At 42.6% G+C, this 22628-nt stretch overlaps 1 long non-coding RNA gene across 1 annotated transcript; it reads right to left on the minus strand.

The window, feature by feature from the left end:
- Positions 1-9614: 9614 nt before the first annotated feature.
- LOC117475782 lies at positions 9615-18466 on the minus strand. The gene is made up of 3 exons (XR_004555205.1): positions 18313-18466; positions 16145-16263; positions 9615-9785 (listed from the first exon to the last, which is right to left on the minus strand). It is a non-coding gene; the product is annotated as an uncharacterized LOC117475782 (long non-coding RNA).
- Positions 18467-22628: the final 4162 nt, after the last annotated feature.

Consider the following 22628-nt stretch of genomic DNA (forward strand, 5'->3'; position numbering starts at 1 on the left):
ATTATGTTATAGTTCTCCGTTTATATGCGTTAGCGTGAGCGGTGGTTGCGACACTGGGTCCGATGCATCAATTCATGGTGCATGGACGAAGGGAAGTATTGGGTTACCACCGGGTCAGATGGTCCCACTTCCGCACCAACGCGGGGCTGGTGATGGCAACATTGGGTCCGATGCATCAATACATGGTGCCCCGACCATGAGAGGGTTTGGGGTACCCCGGAACCAGGCACCACCCCAGCAGGAAACGGGTTGTATGGTCAAAGGAGGAAAGAGTGATAGAACCGGGGTAAAGCAAAGAAAGTGTCCGACAATAGTGACTTGTGAGGCGGCCAGAGAGTCTGTCATATCTCGGTCCTATCCTCCAGGCAACGCTGTGGCCAAAACTGGGCTAAAAACTAAAAAAACTAAAAAATATTTCATCCAGGGAAATTTGGGTGAAAATGAAAAAAAAGTACCCCAAAATAGTCCTTCATTAGCCAGCAGCAGTCCCCTGTCGACTCATGTGACATTCCTCCAGGGTTACATAGAACCAGGGTGTGGGCTCCGAGCCATCTCCGAGACATCTCTAGTCCGTGTTGATAATGGGGGAAATGTACCCCAAAATAGTCCTTCATTAGCCAGCAGCAGTCCCCTGTCGACTCATGTGACATTCCTCCAGGGTTACATAGAACCAGGGTGTGGGCTCCGAGCCATCTCCGAGACATCTCTAGTCCGTGTTGATAATGGGGGAAATGTACCCCAAAATAGTCCTTCATTAGCCAGCAGCAGTCCCCTGTCGACTCATGTGACATTCCTCCAGGGTTACATAGAACCAGGGTGTGGGCTCCGAGCCATCTCCGAGACATCTCTAGTCCGTGTTGATAATGGGGGAAATGTACCCCAAAATAGTCCTTCATTAGCCAGCAGCAGTCCCCTGTCGACTCATGTGACATTCCTCCAGGGTTACATAGAACCAGGGTGTGGGCTCCGAGCCATCTCCGAGACATCTCTAGTCCGTGTTGATAATGGGGGAAATGTACCCCAAAATAGTCCTTCATTAGCCAGCAGCAGTCCCCTGTCGACTCATGTGACATTCCTCCAGGGTTACATAGAACCAGGGTGTGGGCTCCGAGCCATCTCCGAGACATCTCTAGTCCGTGTTGATAATGGGGGAAATGTACCCCAAAATAGTCCTTCATTAGCCAGCAGCAGTCCCCTGTCGACTCATGTGACATTCCTCCAGGGTTACATAGAACCAGGGTGTGGGCTCCAAGCCATCTCCGAGACATCTCTAGTCCGTGTTGATAATGGGGGAAATGTACCCCAAAATAGTCCTTCATTAGCCAGCAGCAGTCCCCTGTCGACTCATGTGACATTCCTCCAGGGTTACATAGAACCAGGGTGTGGGCTCCGAGCCATCTCCGAGACATCTCTAGTCCGTGTTGATAATGGGGGAAATGTACCCCAAAATAGTGCATCATGACTCAGCAATCATCACACTCAACTTTGGTGAGAACCGGGCAAAGGGGTCAAAATCCGTCAATGTGGGGGGTGAAACGGCTGTACGCGAGCCCTGGGGGGGGCACCCGGGACCGGGCAGTGCCCCCGGCAGAAGGAACCGGGTCAAACGGGCCAAAACAGGAAAAAAAATAAAAATAAAAAGAACCAGGCAAAAGGGGGGAAAATGGGAAAAAAGTGTCCGAAAATAGTGCCTCATGACCCCGCAGGAGTCCCCCGCGGACTCCCCTGACATTCCTCCATGGTCGAAATCATCCAACTCAACTTTGGTGAGAACCGGGAAAAGGGGTCAAAATGTAAAAATTGTACCCCAAAATAGTGCCTCATGACCCCGCAGGAGTCCCCCGCGGACTCCCCTGACATTCCTCCATGGTCGAAATCATCCAACTCAACTTTGGTGATAACCGGGCAAAGGGGTCAAAATGTAAAAATTATACCCCAAAATAGTGCCTCAAAATCGGGTAGAGTCACCTGCAAAGTGCCCTCGCATTCCTCCATGGCTCAAAATGTCGAACTTAAACTATTTGGAGAACCAGAGAAATGTAAAAAATACGCCCCAAAATAGTGCCTCAAAATCGGGTAGAGTCACCTGCAAAGTGCCCTCGCATTCCTCCATGGCTCAAAATGTCGAACTTAAACTATTTGGAGAACCAGAGAAATGTAAAAAATACGCCCCAAAATAGTGTCTCATAATCGGGTAGAGTCACCTGCAAAGTGCCCTCGCATTCCTCCATGTCAAACTTTAAGTATTGAGAGAACCAGGCTGGGGGGTCCTTGCGCCACAAAATGAGGCCCACTCAAAGTGCTTGGTGAGCGGATACATTCTTCCATGATTTGCAACAGCCGTTATTTTTCTGAGTGCACCCAAAAACTGGGTTTCCGATTTCGTGCAGACGGTAGTTTGAAAAGTATGGATGAATCTTTTTGACAGAGAAGTGGAAATGAAGCCCAGGGACTTTTTCCCCTTCTCCGTTGTACCAACCATCGGAGAAGGGGAAAAATCGGCCCGAAGCGCCAATAGTCTGGCCCCTTCTCCCGTTGGCACTCTGTCATTTTTTTGACAATTTTTCAAAACTTCATTTTTGATTATTTTAAGTTATAATTAAGCGTTTTCTTCAATTTTTTTTTGTTCCACGGGTGGGGGCGCCTGGCAGGCCGCCTATGAGCACCCAAATTCGGCCTGGATCATCCAGGATTTGTGGGCTAAGCTCCATAAACTGACTAAATCACCCAGAGAGGTCACCTTTCTAGCCCAAATATATATAATACAAATACATTTAAATAGTAAAAGGTGCACTTGTGCTCTGCATTACCCGGAATTTTATTTTCATAGCCCCATGATAGTGATTAAAAATCATTTTCATGGGAAAAAGTGTTAAAACGCCTGATTAAATTATATGCAGGACCCCAGTGAGCTCCAGACTATGTGCATTGTGTTGGGGAACCATATAAATGATAGAATAAATGCATTTAAATGCAAAAATAATGATTTTAAATCATTTTAGGGGGACAATTGTGGAGAGGAGCCTGAAAATGACTCTGCAGCAGGCTGCCTATGAGCACCCAAATTCGGCCTTCTTCACGGAACCACGACCCCTTCTGTGGAGGGTATTCTCGTGCCCCTGGTGAGCACACGTTGACCCAGGAAAGAGTCTTCAAAACACAGGTAAAAGTGTGTTAAACAGTGGGGTAACATGTTTGAAATGACAGCACACTGCTGCTGGTTGGCAGGCTGACTCACTTGACTTGTCTCACACACACCCAGGGGGGGGAGAAAGAGGACACATTGACCCAGGAAAGAGTCTTCAAAACACAGGTAAAAGTGTGTTAAACAGTGGGGTAACATGTTTGAAATGACAGCACACTGCTGCTGGTTGGCAGGCTGACTCACTTGACTTGTCTCACACACACCCAGGGGGGGAGAAAGAGGACACATTGACCCAGGAAAGAGTCTTCAAAACACAGGTAAAACTGTGTTAAACAGTGGGGTAACATGTTTGAAATGACAGCACACTGCTGCTGGTTGGCAGGCTGACTCACTTGACTTGTCTCACACACACCCAGGGGGGGGAGAAAGAGGACACATTGACCCAGGAAAGAGTCTTCAAAACACAGGTAAAAGTGTGTTAAACAGTGGGGTAACATGTTTGAAATGACAGCACACTGCTGCTTGTTGGCAGGCTGACTCACTTCACTTGTCTCACACACACCCAGGGGGGGAGAAAGAGGACACATTGACCCAGGAAAGAGTCTTCAAAACACAGGTAAAACTGTGTTAAACAGTGGGGTAACATGTTTGAAATGACAGCACACTGCTGCTGGTTGGCAGGCTGACTCACTTGACTTGTCTCACACACACCCAGGGGGGGGAGAAAGAGGACACATTGACCCAGGAAAGAGTCTTCAAAACACAGGTAAAACTGTGTTAAACAGTGGGGTAACATGTTTGAAATGACAGCACACTGCTGCTTGTTGGCAGGTAAACATTGTTTAATTGTTTAAGTGTTTTTAAATGTATGGAACAGTGTTTTGTCTCTTTCAAAACTCTCCCGTCATTGGCCGGATACATGGGGACGATTTTATATTCACTATGACCGTTACTATTCCAGTGAGACGAAGTACGTCCGGTGACGGGAGTGATCCCATGTTAATTTTGTCCAAAAACCAGAGCATTCCCTTATCACTTAAAGGCCTTGCTCAAACACAAGCTGCTGTTTCTACCCAAACTACGCCTCACCACACATTAAAGGCTCCTCGACCTGGTACACCAGCACCGCCGTGGACTCTCAATAAGCAGTCTCTATTCTCTGCTTATCAGCCTAACCAAGGTACGCCCTATGAAGCCAGTTACCACAACCCTCAAACAACTAACGATCTGGCTAAATATCTTTCCCGCAGTAACTTAGTGACATCAGGCCTCACAACATTCGACGATCAACCAATGAATTATTGGGCTTGGAAAACGTCCTTCCTAAGTGCTATTGCTGGTCTGGATCTGTCTGTTGGAGAAGAACTCGACCTGCTCTGCAAATATCTGGGAAAAGAGTCATCAGATCAGGTGAGGAGAATCAAGGCCGTCAACATCAGACACCCTGACGCTGGACTAATGATGGCCTGGGAGAGGCTTGAGGAAATATACGGCTCACCTGAGGTCATTGAACAGGCTCTCTTTGACAAGCTAGAAAGCTTCCCCAAACTGACCAACAAAGACCCAAAACGACTCAGAGAGTTAGCAGACCTGCTGTTAGAGCTTGAGGCTGCTAAGAGAGATGGCTCCCTCCCAGGTCTGTCATATTTGGATACTTCCAGAGGGGTTAAGCCCATCATCGAAAAACTCCCATACAACATCCAAGAAAAGTGGATATCTTATGGTTCAAGATACAAACGTGATCATCAAGACAGTTTCCCACCTTTCTCTGTCTTTGCAGACTTTGTTCGTACAGAGGCAAAAGCTCGTAATGATCCCAGCTTCAACCTCTCCACGACAGTTCCTATGGAGAAAAAGAGTACGTGGGAGAAATCCACGAAGATGCCTGTATCTGTTCACAAGACACAAGTGTCGTCTGCTGACAGATATGAAAGCAGAGAGGATAAGAAGCTAACAGACCCAAACAACCATTGTCCTCTACATAAGAAACCACACCCTCTGAAGAAATGCAGAAGCTTTAGAGAAAAGAGTCTAGAGGAGCGCAAACAGCTCTTAAAGGAACATTCCTTTTGCTTCCGGTGCTGCTCCTCTACTGGTCATCTCGCCAGAAACTGCACGGCTGAGGTGAAATGTATAGAATGTGGGAGCACGGGTCACGTGTCAGCACTACACCCAGGACCAGCAGTCTGGAAACCTAAGCCCTCTCCTCCCTCTTCAGAGCACGGCGGGGAGGAAGACAAAGCAGACTATCAGGTCACATCAAAGTGCACACAAGTGTGTGGTGAAGGTGTTAGCGCACGAGCATGCTCGAAAATATGCCTTGTAAGTGTGTATCCAGCTGGTCGCTCGGAAGAGGCCAAGAAAATGTATGCAATACTGGACGAGCAGAGTAATCGTTCCTTGGCACACTCTGAGTTCTTCAACGTTTTCAAAATCACAGGGCCTTCCTTCCCTTACACACTGGAAACATGCGCTGGACTAACTCAGACAACAGGGAGAAGAGCTAGTGGGTTCACAGTGGAATCAGCAGACAAAAAGCTAAGCTTTCCATTGCCTTCACTTTTAGAGTGCAACCAAGTTCCCAACAACCGCTCCGAAGTCCCTACGCCAAATGCAGCTCATCACCATGCTCACCTGAAGTGCATTGCCGACGAAATACCACCTCTCGATCCTAACGCTGACATACTCCTCTTGCTGGGCAGAGACATTCTCAGGGTCCACAAGGTCCGTGAGCAGATAAGTGGTCCAGACAACGCACCGTTCGCCCAAAGGCTGGACCTGGGATGGGTTGTCGTTGGTGACGTGTGTCTAGCAGGTGCTCGCGAACCACTAGAGGTGAACAGTTACAAGACGTCTATCTTGGAGAATGGTCGTACTAGCCATCTGCAGCCATGCAACAACCAACTCAAGGTAAGAGAAATCTTCAATCAAACCCCTGACTACACACATCATCCAGCACTGACCTCTAAGTTCAGCACAGCAACACATGATGCAGACAGTCTGGGTCAAACCATCTTCACGCAAACTGCCAAAGACCACAAACTAGCCCCATCCGTAGAAGATATGAAGTTTCTTAAGATCATGGAAGCAGAGTTTCATCAAGACAGCTCGAAGAGCTGGGTGGGACCACTACCTTTCCGGTTACCAAGACAGAGGCTGCCTAACAATAGGAAACAAGCACAAGATCGTTTTGCCTCATTGAGACGCACGCTGGAAAAACGGCCACAGATGAAAGCCCACTTTCTAGAGTTCACAGCAAAACAAATACGGTCTGACTGCGGCACTAACTTCGTTGGCGCTTCTCGAGAGTTGCAAATGAAGACTACAGATCCCAGTGGCAACAACGTGGAGAAGTACCTGAGCACGCAGAACTGCACATGGGTGTTCAACCGGCCACATGCGTCCCACATGGGTGGGGCATGGGAACGGATGATTGGCATCGCTCGTCGCATTCTTGACTATCTGCTGCTTGAACAGAAGAAGTCTTCTTTGACGCATGAAGTTCTGCTTACGCTCATGGCTGAGGTGACAGCAGTCATCAATGCTAGACCTCTCATTCCAGTATCTTCAGATCCAGAGTCACCTCTCATCCTCACCCCAGCAATGCTCTTGACCCTCAAAACAGGCTCTACACCACCTCCTCCAGGTAACTTTGAAGAGGCAGACCTCTTTAAAGAGCAGTGGAAGCAAGTTCAGAGCCTGGCGGACACCTTTTGGAGTAGGTGGAGAAAAGAATATCTCAAGACTCGTCACAAGTGGCGGTCTAGGTAGAGATCTCCAAGGACAAGACCAAAAGGATCTTTTCTCGTCCTGTTACAGAAGTGGTCCTGCTTCTGTCTCCAAAGACTGATTCTTGTTGATTGATCTGGGGTTTAAAAACCCCAGGCGGGGAGTGTTCTGTCCTTGATGTGTGTTTTTGGTGTATATCTGTCGTATATGTGTTTTCTTGGCTGTGTTTTGGCACCACCTTGTGGTGGTTGTTTGACACTGCTGCTTTCTAGTAGTTTATTCGATTCCTGTTGCTAGGAGACCAAACTTGTTCGTTCCCGGGTGTACTCCACGTGTAGCTTGGGTTGTTTCATGAACGGACGTCTGCTCTCCATGGGCTGTGCTTCGTATTTCCCGCTGGTTCACGCATCGTCTGTGAGTGTTATTGTCCGACAGACTGTGGCTTCATGGGAATATGTTGTATGTAAAATGTTTATGTTTGTAGGAATGCAGTGAGTATTCTTTGCGGCTAAGCTACTAGCAGCTAGGCTGATTAGCTTCTCAGTTTGTGCACCGTAGCTCATTGTGTGAAGTATTCTGTCTATTTAGCTCGTCAGTCGGGCAGTCAATAATAAACTGTTATGTCTGTATTGTCTTTACAGTTTCAACAAGTAAAGAGACTTCAACTGACAACTGTGCTGGAGTTTTCTTTCAAACGGTTTAACTGGATGGATAGCTAGCTCAGTGCTAGTGAGACCCTTACAGTACCTGAACCACATAGATATAGAGTGCCATTGAGATATCATACACCAGAACAACATCGAGTTGTTACACCTGAGAGAGAAACCAGACAAGAACCACCAGAAGAACGGACTGATGAGGAAGACCTGCCTGTGGATTCTGAAGCACCGGAAGAGCATGAGGATGTACAAGTACCCTATGGCTATGACCGACCTGTGACACCTCAGGATGAGCCAGTGAGGAAATCCACACGGGACAGGAGACCTCCTCAAACGCTGACATATGACTCCCTTGGTCAGCCATCCTCCAGATCATGTGGGCCTACAGACCCAGTGGGACTATATACTGTACAAGCCCTGCCATTCTGGGGAATGCAGCCCCTTCCTATGCCACATTACACTACACACCAGACACTGCCTTACACTACACACCAGACACTGCCTTACACTACACACCAGACACTGCCTTACACTGTAATGCTGCCATACATACATGCATATTGAGAAGGAAAGATTGTTACACCCACTCTCATACATATTTTATTCACCTGTACATTTAAAGAAGTGCCCTTGTGAGAGTGTGTATAAGTGTTTTAAGTTCAAAGAGAAGGGGCACAAGTTAAGAGGTTGATGGTTAATGTCGGGAGCCATTTTTCTTTGTCGGGGAGTGTGTGACCCACACAAAGTGTAATCACAATTGTATGTTTATATTTAATATGATTTTATATGACCTGTTTAACAATGGACAGCAGGGGGCAGTAGATGGCAGGGTATCACTGCCGCAAAGGGGTTGGTTATTATTTACGCGTCTGCCGTAAAATGTCTGTGTGTTCTGTATTATCGATAGCCTATGTGCAGTCGTTCTTTAATTATTGTAAATGCTTGTTAGATGCTAATGCTAGCACATTTTAGACTAATGCTAATAGTTATCCTGAAAAGGTACTTAACAGTACATTCTTATTTTTAGTCATGAAGTTAATGACATTTGGTTATAGACAAATGTGTTTATTTTGAATACTTCAAGCATGTTAAAAGTATATTTTGAAGACATGAACATATAAACATGTGTTTATATTGAGAGTAGGAAAAGGGCAAGAACAATTGTGTTTTGTTTTGTGCCAATTGTGAATAAATTCTGGCAAGACCCGCCAAACGAGCAGCAAAAGGCATTCTCTGCTCATAATTTCTCCTGTTCTACAGGAATATAATCTGTCATCGCGCCCTGCATAGCGGGGCCTGCTACACATGCAGTACAAATATGTTATTTTTCTTTTATGAACAAACATCTTGTGAGTGAGTGGGAGGTCTTACCTGGAATTCTTTGATGAGATGGTGAACAGGTTCACCCAGGTAGATCATTAGAGATTGGAGGATGCATTCTCTTCTGATGGTGATGTCCACAGTCTGAGTAAGAACAGTTATATATATATTATAAATCAAATGCAAAAAAAAGGACTATTCAGCCACTGATCCCACAGATAAAAAACTCATTCATAGATACCTCATCTAAAACCTGCAAGATCCCGGTGGTCTTCTCTTTCACAACTCCTCCCCTGCTCCTGATGACCTGCAGCAGTTTAGTGGAGTGTTTGTCCAACTGCGCCAAGAACTTTGTTTCCAATGGAAATGTTGTTATGCGCATGAACTCAGCATTTACCTAGAAAATATAAGCAGCATAGAAAACAAAAAACACTGAGAATTTATAATACACATCTTTTCTATAAAGAGCCAATGGTTTGATTAAAAGTACTCCAAGTCAGCTTGTATGAATGTAACATTTAAATTAATTAATCCACATATTTATTGACACACAGCGGCAAACAACATGTTTGTTGCATAGCAACCACCTCGCACTATGTTTCGTGCAGAAGGCAACAGAGGGACTATTTTATTTTGAACATCATTATTTACTAATAAAAACTATTTAAATTAGAGTGTGTATTTTTCTTTCATATTGCCATATATACATACATATATATATTTATATATATATATCTCTATTTAAATGTCCTCACCTTGCAGGCCCTGTACAGGTGCTTCCTCTCCTTCGTCCTCCGGTACAGGGACAGGAAGATGAATCCGTTCCCTGCCGTGCCGTGGCAGAGTCCGTATCCTTTCCTCAGGAAACCTCTCTGCCAGATCACCTCCGAGCAGTCTGATGCCTCCTTCAGGTACTTCTCCTCCTGGAACACCTGAGAGAGAGACAGGTGAGAGACAGACAGGTGAGAGACAGACAGGTGAGAGAGAGACAGGTGAGAGAGAGACAGGTGAGAGACAGACAGGTGAGAGACAGACAGGTGAGAGAGAGACAGGTGAGAGACAGACAGGTGAGAGACAGGTGAGAGACAGACAGGTGAGAGACAGGTGAGAGACAGACAGGTGAGAGAGAGACAGGTGAGAGAGAGACAGGTGAGAGAGAGACAGGTGAGAGACAGACAGGTGAGAGACAGACAGGTGAGAGACAGACAGGTGAGAGAGAGACAGGTGAGAGAGAGACAGGTGAGAGAGAGACAGGTGAGAGAGAGACAGGTGAGAGACAGAAATGTTGTTGTTTGCGTTCACGAATTCGATTAATTGAACGACACTGCTCGACCCCCTGGAAAAGCTATAGTACATATATGCCAGTAGCTACTGACCATGCTACAGCACCAACATATGTGCTATATAAATAAAAAACCTGATTTGATGAACGGAAGATGAAATAAGTATCAAAAAAATCAATGTGCAATGAGTCAATGTTAAAATATCGAATTTTTGAAGGAAGATTTGAAAACGAGATCACCCGCTCCAAAGTGCCACACTCAGCACATTACGCCACAAGAACGCTTGTGCCAAACAATCAACGGAAGTTGTATTTAAAAATATTGTGAAGGAAGTCTGTCAGACCGTAAGTGGCTACGCAACAACAAGTACGCTTATATGTCCAATTAATCAATTAGTTGTATTTCTATTCAAGATATTCAGAAATATCCTTCAAAACAAAAGCTCGACAAATACTAACTCTTTGAAACACCATCAATAACTCCTCTCCTACGTCACATGCTTGGCCTGTCACTTTAAGAGTAGCAGCCGCAAGGGGTTGTGGGTTTTGGACTCTGTGTGTGTGTACAATGTGATGGCCAAGGCGAAGTGCGGAGGTATGAAGAGAGAGACGAAAGTCTAGAGAAACTAGTCAGAAAAGGAATAGTGTCTAGTCTGTATGTATGCAATACAGTGTCAATGTAACTGAAGAACGTCAATAAACGGAGGTTCTTCCCACGGCACCCGTTTGCATCCTTTTTTCCGCTCGAAATGTCTGGGCAGCTGGTTACAGGCTGACAACGAGCCAAGTCAGAAACATCCGGTGTGCATTAGAAACTACGGTTTCGGTGCCGACATACCGTTAGTAAAAAGGTAACACCTAGTTGCACGGCAACTAATTCTATCACTAACTAAGCACGGTTAATGTTGTCCCAGTGACAGCGCAAAGACAGTTGCAGCGGGGACAACGTCACCTCTGTCTCATTGTTCACTTTGAACATTCATAGGCTATAAGATAAACTAAACAACTCACGCATGTCATATTAGGTCATATATTACAAGTGCTTTGATATTGACTTGGTTCATACAAAAACATTAGACACATACATGATATGGACACTGAGCAAAACACTTTACATGCAGCCAGCCAGCCACTCACTCACACTGCAACATCACCCCCTGCTGTTCGTTATCAGACAAGAACGGAACATGACACAAGTATGAAGAAATGAATGTGGGAATAAACACATCAATAAATAAATGTGGTAATAAATACATGAATGTATAAATAAATAAAAGTGTTCAATAAAACACTTCATTATATATATTTCTGTACAAGTGGCATTTTATTGTTGGTAGCTAGCAGTGAGTCAATAATACTAGTAGTGATTTCAATAAGTTCTCAACAACTGCTGCATGAATGGTGTGAGACTCACCGTTGAGCGGCCCGACCAAGTAAGGAGCCAGAGGCACAAATCCCAAATACAACCCGCTGTGGGCCTTTATTAAAAATCATGAACACATGACACACAGCCTCAATCTGCTGTTTCTCCCTGCACACAGCCTGCAGCCAGCCACAAAGATCTCACACCCCGCTAACCCTACAAGCACAGCACCTACATACACACACAGACTAACAAGACACAGGTGAGGGGGGAGCAATTAGACACAGGTGAGGGGGGAGGAGCCATCACAGGGCACCAGGTGAACACAATCCCAAACAGAGATCACCTCCAGTCCAGTGTAATAATGTATGCTGATGATTCCACAATATACAGTACAGCATCAACATGCAGTGAGTTAAACAATCTACTTAAAATAGAGATTAAAGCCATAGCAGACTGGGTCAACAATAACAAACTGGTACTCTACATTGCAAAACCAAAGTGTATTTGTTAATATACACCCCTAAAGTCCTATCCTATATCATGTGATATACATATCTTTATGTTACATGTTGCTCAGTATGATATGATAAACTGTGTTATATGCTGCTGCAGGAAGGATACTGTATATTGTAGAATATCTATTAAAGATAGCTATATACACAGTACTGTATATCTGCACTCACTCACACTGCAACAGCACCCCCTGCTGTTCCTTATCAGACATGCATGATAAGTGATCGTTGCTCAGTATGATAAACTGTGTTATATATGCTGCAGGAAGGATACTGTATATTGTTGAATATATATATGAAAGATAGCTATATACTGTACTGTATATCTGCACTCACACTGCAACAGCACCCCCTGCTGTTCCTTATCAGACAAGAACGGAACATGACACAAGTATGAAGAAATGAATGTGGGAATAAACACATCAATAAATAAATGTGGTAATAAATACATGAATGTATAAATAAATAAAAGTGTTCAATAAAACACTTCATTATATATATTTCTGTACAAGTGGCATTTTATTGTTGGTAGCTAGCAGTGAGTCAATAATACTAGTAGTGATTTCAATAAGTTCTCAACAACTGCTGCATGAATGGTGTGAGACTCACCGTTGAGCGGCCCGACCAAGTAAGGAGCCAGAGGCACAAATCCCAAATACAACCCGCTGTGGGCCTTTATTAAAAATCATGAACACATGACACACAGCCTCAATCTGCTGTTTCTCCCTGCACACAGCCTGCAGCCAGCCACAAAGATCTCACACCCCGCTAACCCTACAAGCACAGCACCTACATACACACACAGACTAACAAGACACAGGTGAGGGGGGAGCAATTAGACACAGGTGAGGGGGGAGGAGCCATCACAGGGCACCAGGTGAACACAATCCCAAACAGAGATCACCTCCAGTCCAGTGTAATAATGTATGCTGATGATTCCACAATATACAGTACAGCATCAACATGCAGTGAGTTAAACAATCTACTTAAAATAGAGATTAAAGCCATAGCAGACTGGGTCAACAATAACAAACTGGTACTCTACATTGCAAAACCAAAGTGTATTTGTTAATATACACCCCTAAAGTCCTATCCTATATCATGTGATATACATATCTTTATGTTACATGTTGCTCAGTATGATATGATAAACTGTGTTATATGCTGCTGCAGGAAGGATACTGTATATTGTAGAATATCTATTAAAGATAGCTATATACACAGTACTGTATATCTGCACTCACTCACACTGCAACAGCACCCCCTGCTGTTCCTTATCAGACATGCATGATAAGTGATCGTTGCTCAGTATGATAAACTGTGTTATATATGCTGCAGGAAGGATACTGTATATTGTTGAATATATATATGAAAGATAGCTATATACTGTACTGTATATCTGCACTCACACTGCAACAGCACCCCCTGCTGTTCCTTATCAGACAAGAACGGAACATGACACAAGTATGAAGAAATGAATGTGGGAATAAACACATCAATAAATAAATGTGGTAATAAATACATGAATGTATAAATAAATAAAAGTGTTCAATAAAACACTTCATTATATATATTTCTGTACAAGTGGCATTTTATTGTTGGTAGCTAGCAGTGAGTCAATAATACTAGTAGTGATTTCAATAAGTTCTCAACAACTGCTGCATGAATGGTGTGAGACTCACCGTTGAGCGGCCCGACCAAGTAAGGAGCCAGAGGCACAAATCCCAAATACAACCCGCTGTGGGCCTTTATTAAAAATCATGAACACATGACACACAGCCTCAATCTGCTGTTTCTCCCTGCACACAGCCTGCAGCCAGCCACAAAGATCTCACACCCCGCTAACCCTACAAGCACAGCACCTACATACACACACAGACTAACAAGACACAGGTGAGGGGGGAGCAATTAGACACAGGTGAGGGGGGAGGAGCCATCACAGGGCACCAGGTGAACACAATCCCAAACAGAGATCACCTCCAGTCCAGTGTAATAATGTATGCTGATGATTCCACAATATACAGTACAGCATCAACATGCAGTGAGTTAAACAATCTACTTAAAATAGAGATTAAAGCCATAGCAGACTGGGTCAACAATAACAAACTGGTACTCTACATTGCAAAACCAAAGTGTATTTGTTAATATACACCCCTAAAGTCCTATCCTATATTATGTGATATACATATCTTTATGTTACATGTTGCTCAGTATGATATGATAAACTGTGTTATATGCTGCTGCAGGAAGGATACTGTATATTGTAGAATATCTATTAAAGATAGCTATATACAGTACTGTATATCTGCACTCACTCACACTGCAACAGCACCCCCTGCTGTTCCTTATCAGACATGCATGATAAGTGATCGTTGCTCAGTATGATAAACTGTGTTATATATGCTGCAGGAAGGATACTGTATATTGTTGAATATATATATGAAAGATAGCTATATACTGTACTGTATATCTGCACTCACACTGCAACAGCACCCCCTGCTGTTCCTTATCAGACAAGAACGGAACATGACACAAGTATGAATAAATGAATGTGGGAATAAATACAGCAATAAATACATGTGGTAATAAATACATGAATGTAAAAATAGATACATAAAAGCAATAGGGAAAGTGCAATATTTGATTTGTGTATGAATGCAGTAGGGAAGGTGCAATATTTGATTTATGTATAAATACAATAGGGAAAACTGCAATATTTGATGATGTATGAATGCAATAGGGATATGTGCAATGGGGAAAGTGCTGTACCTGTATGTTTCTTGTTTGTTTCTTTGCCATGTGATATGTGATCTCTGTTCTGTATCTATGAGTGATTGACCTGAATGTTTTATGTTTATTATCTCGATGCCCAAGACAAATTTCTCCCAAGGGAGACAATAAAGCTCTATCTTATCTTATCTGTCTATTGTTGAATATATATGAAAGATAGCTATATACTGTATATAACATTAGATTAATTGTAATTCAATGTACATATCAATAATTAATGGATACAAGGATAACTTTGCTGTTAATGAACATTATGTGATTATACATGATTATATCAAATCAAATCAAATCAGGTTTTATTTATAAAGCACATTTAAAAGCGATTTTTGGTCGAGCCAAAGTGCTGTACATGTAATAAAAAAAACACATTACTACAAAACACAATAAACGACAATAAATTACAACAGATATAACTTAAAAAAAAAACAAAATAAGAATAAAACACACGGAAAAGTCAGAAGTCGTGCTCCGCTCTAATTAGAAAGCCAGAGAGAAGAAGTGAGTTTTTAGAGTGGATTTAAAAACCCCTACGGTCTGGGCCGACCTCACATGGAGGGGCAAAGTGTTCCAGAGCCTAGGGCCAGCTGCTGCGAAGGCTCGGTGCCCTCGGGTTTTGAGCCTGGTTTTGGGCACTACCAGCAGCAGCTGGTCAGCATATGTGTAGATAAGCTGTATAAATAATGGTTAACATGTCACAAATCATAAACAAATCTGGGACTGTCTGCAGAACCTAACAGGGAAAGGGCATAAAAGATTATCTCGAGCCGGTTTCTCAAACTTACCTACCCCACCTTTAATTATTTAAATAATATTTAAGCTTCTTATAAGTGAAAATGTTTAAAAGAGAAGGGTTTAGAAAAAGTGTCTTTACTATAGGAAATATGCATTACACAGTTGCCTACAATGATATGCAGGCATTTCTTTACATTTTATTTTTGTTAACGAGAAACATCTGTTAGAACAGGCCCAGCCGAAATTACATTGGCCCACCCAAAATTTAAATCCTGGCGCCGCAGCTGCTGTATTCCCCAAGATCTAACCCCTCAGCAAACAAATCCCAGTCTGTGTGTTCAAAACAGTCTTGCAGCAATGAGGTGGCTTCCTCAGACCACACTTGTACTGTCCTGATAGCTGGTTTTGTTTTGCAGATATGTGGTTTGTAAGCTGGAATCATAATTAGTGAGATGTGGTCAGATTGTCCAAGATGTGGGGATTATGTTGCTTTAAATGCCCCTGGAATGTTTGTGTAGATGTTGTGGTTCAGCCAGATCTCTGTGATGATCGGAAGCGCCGGTCTGTACGGGTTAGCCTTTAGCCTAGACCTTAGCCCGGCTCACTTACCACGCTTCTGTCTCCTCTCCTTCCGCCGCCGCCTCGCTGGTGGGACGGTGAAAAAGATTGCCTCCGGGCTGCGTAGAATCTACGGAGGGATGACAGTTGTGTCCAAACGGAGATCAGTTCTGAAAGAAAAATAATTTAGCTCAGTTATGTATTAAAGCAGGGGTGCCCAACCTTTTTTGAACCGAGAGCTACTTTTAAAGTTGCCAGTGTGCCGAGATCTACCAGTCCAAATAGAGAGGCGTAGCCATTACTGACAGCGTACTACCAGGAAAATACACACTTCTACTTGTATAAAACTGACCTTTGTACGATTAATACTTCATAAAATACTGCTGATCATTTATCTTACCTCTTTCTAATCTACACACATACAAGTATTTAACTGAAGTTACACAACGGTGTTGTTGATACAGAGTTGGAGTTTATTCACACGTCACATACCACAGTGGGTAATGTTTTCAAGAAACATTGAACAGTGCTGCCACATATGACACAGGAAAAAAAGACTCTGAACCCTTTCTTTGCCATTATATAAAAATAGTGTTGCTCCAAAAGTATAAATTAGGCTTACTAATAAGACAACTCAGATCTGAAGCTACATGCATGCTTGACAAAGTGCAATAAAAAAGACAAAATTAATAGAATCAAACCCTTTTCTTGTTGCATTTTAGTAGAGTATAAAAAGAAATGCCTTTAAAATAGGATGCAAGCAACACTAGTTTCTTAACCTGAATTGATAATAGACTATAATCAATTTAAGTTTGCATTATTGTTATACCATTTTGTACAATAATTATAATGAATAAGTTCAAACAAACTAAAACTTACAGCTGATTAATAACGGTATCTAACTTGAGTTTTTATTATATCAAAAACCTGTTGAAATGCTACTGTTATTTTTACTGTCCCCAAAAAGCGCGTCGGCAGCCTCCAGGAATGCTTCTTTCACAACTTTGCCATCTTTGAAAGACTTCATGTGTTTCGCAAGAACGTCACTGACACGATAAGATGCTATGGTAGCAGCCTTGCTCTTGTTGTTGGGCCTGGTGAAAATGGACTGCTGTGCATTTAGCTGTCCTTTCAGGTCCCTCACCTTTTGGGAGCGTAGGGCAGAATTAGGAGGGAATTCCGTCTCGTAGCGTTTGTGCACTGTTTTGAAATGCCGCTCCTAAATTACCCTTCTTCGGGAAAGCCACGCTCGCATTGCAGATGAGACAGATGGACTTTGAATTGGAATAGATACAAAAATAATCATCCTCCCACTCGGAGTGAAAATGATATATTTTGGGCTTTTTTGCTTCTGCTAGGGCTGTGCAATTAATCGTATTTTAATCGCAATTACGATTTTGGCCTGCCACAATTACGAAAACAACATAATCGTAAAAAACGATTATTTTGCTTTGCTTGGTTGTGACCGTGCACTGCAACATATTGGATCTAATTTATTTTAGTCTAATTTATTTGTATTTATCATATTTACATATGTTTAGTAGCTTGTTGAAGTGCGCTCCAAAATATTTGTTGATCTTGTTTATTGGTATTTATTATTTTGATATTATTTATTTAAATGTAAATATAAATGTATCATTTAATTTATTTTTTGTATTGGTTTTTAAGTTGAATTATACGTTCAGGGTAATCAACAGTTAAAAAGATACTGTTCAAATTATTATTTGTATTTGTTTTAAAGTTCAATAAATGGATGTTTTCAAAGTCAATGAATAATCGTATTTAATAATCGTGATATCAATTATTGACCAAAATAATCGTGATTATGATTTTTGCCATAATCGCACAGCCCTAGCTTCTGCCATAATTGCGGTCTTGTGTGTGTGCGGACTGTCACTCCTGTTGACACGGACAACGTCAGCTAACTAGTGCCCACTGCCAACCAGCCACGCCCCGACACATGGGATCACGCCGGCCAATCACAAAGCTTTGATGCGTTCAAGTGCATTATTCTGGCACAGGAAGATTATGTTATAGGACATTAACGATAAAACAGAATATTGTTGTTCTATTTTTAGACACATCTCGCGATCGACTGGGAATCTCCCCTGTATTAAAGGCTACTACCTTGCTGCTAGAAAGTAAACATGCTAAAACGTATATAAACAAACAGAGAGCCAAGCCGCTGCGTCTGCATCTTACGTGTGTGTGTGTCTCACCTGAGTGATGGTGCTCTCCTCCACCGTGTTCTCTCCCATCTCTCTGTTGACGTACAGCAGAGCGAACAGGAAGCCAGCGCGACCGTACAGGAGTTCATCAGAGTCACTGAGGACTGAACTCTGGAGGAACACACACACACACACACACACACACACACACACACACACACACACACACACACACACACACACACACACACACACACACACACACACACACACACACACACACACGTTTTGCTATACTTGTGAGGACCATGACCCAAGGGTAGGGTGTGAGGACCCCCCTTTCTGCTATAGCCACAAAGATGAAAAAAATATCTCTAACACAAGATGGGGGTAGTGAGTCAGAAAGTCACTTAAAATGTTAAAACACAAATTTTCACACAAGTGGTGAATTTGGTCGGTGTTGTGAGGACCGGCCAGTTGCTAGGCAGATTTAAGTGTGTGTTTTTCCCAGCAGTTTTGACAAGTTTTCTTCTCAAAAACCTTTTATGAGCCCTATGGCCCACAGCATTAAAGATTGGCATTGCACATAAGAGAAATGAAAAGACTAGAAATAAACAATTCTAAAATGTAAACATCACAAATAGAAATAAAACAGCATTCAAAAAGTAGAAAATATACATGTTGAAATACCAATTTACAGTAAACAAAATAAATATAAAGCAGGATATTATATACATTAAGTGTGTAGGAATGGAATATTAAATTAAGTATACATGTAAAATGTACAGTGTGAGTTTAAGTCCAGTTATCCAAAGAGATAAGAGATTGTTGAATCCTAAAACCTTATTTATGTAATATTCTATAATGATATGTTTCAGTCCCTGCCTGCAGGCCCCTGTATTTAATTTAAAGTCTATGCCGGTGTATATGTCTCTCTCAGTTTCTTAAATCCTCACCTTCTTCTCTTCTCCCATGTTGTTTTGTTACTAACCCTTTTGCCCTCTGTCTGTGTGAGTGGTTGGTGTTTCTTTCTTGCTGTATGGATGTGGCTCCCATCTTTAGGCCTCCCAATGCTGTCCCTGGTCCTGCTGTCCCTGCATGGCCCTGCTCCTCCTGCATCCCTCACAGCCATTCCCATTGTTTCATGCATTTACATACCATATTCTGTCTTTGCTTTCTAGTCTTGATACCTCCCTTGTGTATTAAACAGTATTATAAGCCATACTGTGTTATGTCCTAAGTATTCACTCTTTCAGGAAACTAAGGTTGCATTCACACCTAATAGTCCTCTTCTTTGGTGTGTTAAAACATTATAAACACATATAATGACAGACTGCAGTAAGGAGGGCTCTGATCAGATTGTACCACAGCCTTTTGTTGTACACAGGGGACCAGTGAGGTGAGCAGTCATAAGCAAATATAGCCTAGCTTATAGGCCAAACCGCACCAAGCGGTTGAACGCACCAGGGTTCGATTCAACCAGACTAAACAAGGCTGGTGTGAACATGACCTAAGACAAGGTATTACTTCCTTCACAAAACAAACAATGCAAGAACTATAATCACAGATTGATTTATTTGACAGGTGTGTTGAACTACAGTTACAAAAACACTCACCTACTGTCCATTGACTCTAACTCTACATTAACATTTCTCTCTTCTAACTCTACATTGACTCTACTAACTACTTGTGTCACAGAGTGAACCACTTGTTTTTGGTGAGATTTCGTGGAAACAACACACTATTGGAAAAATGTCACGTTTGCTTAATTAAGCCATTATGTGTGGAAATTCTATGTGATAAATGTATCTTTCAAATACGTTTTCTGTCTGTGTAACAATCCCAAAGGTATGATTGAGTGCCAGCGTGCATTATTGAGCCAAATTGTCCATTGTCCTGGGTTGACAGTGTCAGACATTTGAACACATTTTCCTTTAAATCTGAAACGTATATGTAGTTTTGTAAAATTTGCTACTGATTACGATTTTACAAAATAACTTCACTGCTGAGATCAAGGGACAAGGCAACACTGTCCCAACAGGCAGAGGAACAATAGTGAATGATAAACAAACCATCTGTTTTACTTGAGAGAGAAAACTAAGGCAAATTCAAGAAATCTTACACAATCTGTTCAACTAGTCCTTCCGCCCAAATAACAGATTTGTTAAATGAGAATTCTACAATCTGGCAAACCAATCTTCAGGATGGCATCATTTGACAGTGCTCTCCAAAACTTTCACAAATGATTTGTAAAGCCATATTCACACAGGATTATCATTACGGGACCTTATGTCATTTAGAAAGAACAGTCATGGCAGACTCATATTGGATTTAAGATCACAGTCAATAACTGTAATAATAACAAATAACTAGAGGCCTCCACGCAGGGCTGGACTGGCCATCTGGCATACCGGGCATTTTCCCGGTGGGCCGACGTGCCTTTTGGGCCGACACGTCATTTTTTTTTTTTTCTGAAGTCCCGGCCCATAAGACGGGTAGATTGGCCCTCTGTTTAAATGTTTTTAGTAATTGACACTGGGCCGGCCCAATCAAATCTTTAATCACCTCCCCCTTTGGGCCGCTCGGTGTGCATCATTAAATCACGCCCCCAGGAGGTGAGCCGGCCGTTGAAGCCAAATCGCCTTTTTTTTCGAGAAAAAAAAAAGTTCGAGTTAGAAATGGAGAAGGCGAAGGCGAAGACGAAGGCCAAGCGAAAAGGGGGAGCAGAAAAATTGCGGGCAAGAAAAAAGCAGGCCCTTCGTGCTGATGTTGCCGCTTGTGTCAAAATAACCGACATGTTTAGTACAGGTGCAGGTCCATATTCAGCACCCGTGGCCGATATTGGTGGTGGTGAGGAAGATGATGAGAGGGAGAGAGATCCGCGCGAGTGGGGAGAGGGAGGAGAACTCGCGGTAAGCAGAAGCTAAGAAAATTAGGAAAAGATTATTATTAAGGTTATGATACTCTGTAGTTCTGGAACCCATTAATATCCCCTTGATGAAGCACTAATAAGACAAATATTATTAGAGAAACATTCGTTAGCCTACAAGCTAGTAAGCTGGCTATTTTAGGTTTTCCCTGGCAAGTTAAAATATAGCTTAATGGGACTCTGATACGTTGTCTCATTGAAAGAATGTCATTATTTTGTTAACCACCATTCATGAACAATTACTGTCAGCTGGCAGCTTGTTTAGTTTATTTACTTATGTGTTTATAAGGGCAACAGTGGTCTTTTGGGACCTGAAAAAAATGTTTATAGTCAGCTTTTTGTGGTAGTTTTGATTGACAATATATAGAATGAATAATATAGAAATAGAAGAAAAAATGTAGGCACACATGTAGTTTTGACCATTAACTGTGTGGTATTGTTATGTCAATGCCTATTTGTATGGACCTCTATCAGGGACCAAAGAGGTCACCTGCATCCTTTTTGACTCTCCCAAAGCCCCCCAACTACACTCACACATGCAAACAGACACACACACACACACACACACACACACACACACACACACACACACACACAGAGAGGAATGGACGCTGGACATAGTGCCCCTCTCCACAACAAGCATTCATTTTAGTTATTTCAGTCTAGTATATAAGTTACTTTGTGTGTACAGTATATATATACAGTATATATATCTTGCTAGTTGTGTACTTTTGTAATTTATGTGGGATTTCTGTCAAATGTTGCTTCAACTCTCTTTGTAAATTTAAATCTGTCTCTTTCAAACCTATTCTCAGGAAAAAAAATAAAGACAGTGGATAGTATTTTTGGTTAAACCTGTGTTCCTTCAGTTCTGTGTGCTCTGTGAGGTTCTGAGAAACCAGCCGCCTAAGACTTGCACTATAGCCCCTTGCGTGCGTCAATCAATCAATCACATTTTATTTATATAGCCCAATATCACAAATTACAATTTGTCTCAGAGGGCTTCACAGTGTGTACAGGTACGACATCCTCTGTCCTTAGACCCTTGCAGCGCTCAAGGAAAAACTCCCCAAAACAGACCCCACAATTAACAGTGGGAAGTAGGAAGAAACCTCTGTGAGAGCAACAGAAGAGGGATCCCTCTCCCAGGACGGACAGACGTGCAATAGGTGTCGTGTGTACAGATGAAAAAGGCAATACAATTACAGCGATTAAAAAAAGGATGGAAAAATTAAATGAAAGCGTCAATGTATATAAAAAGATGCCGTCGACTCATCCTGTAGACTCATCTGGTCCTATCTCTATTGTGTTGTCATAGAAAGGGGAGGCAGGGCACTATAGGGTCCCCCCCCCCTAAATTCACTAGAAGTCATCATTTAAGGGGTTATTTTTAAAACTTTTCTTCTGTGGGGGGCATACCCCCCCAGACCCCCCTATT

This window comes from Trematomus bernacchii, unplaced genomic scaffold (assembly GCF_902827165.1).
Source record: "Trematomus bernacchii unplaced genomic scaffold, fTreBer1.1, whole genome shotgun sequence".
Lineage (NCBI taxonomy): Eukaryota > Metazoa > Chordata > Actinopteri > Perciformes > Nototheniidae > Trematomus > Trematomus bernacchii.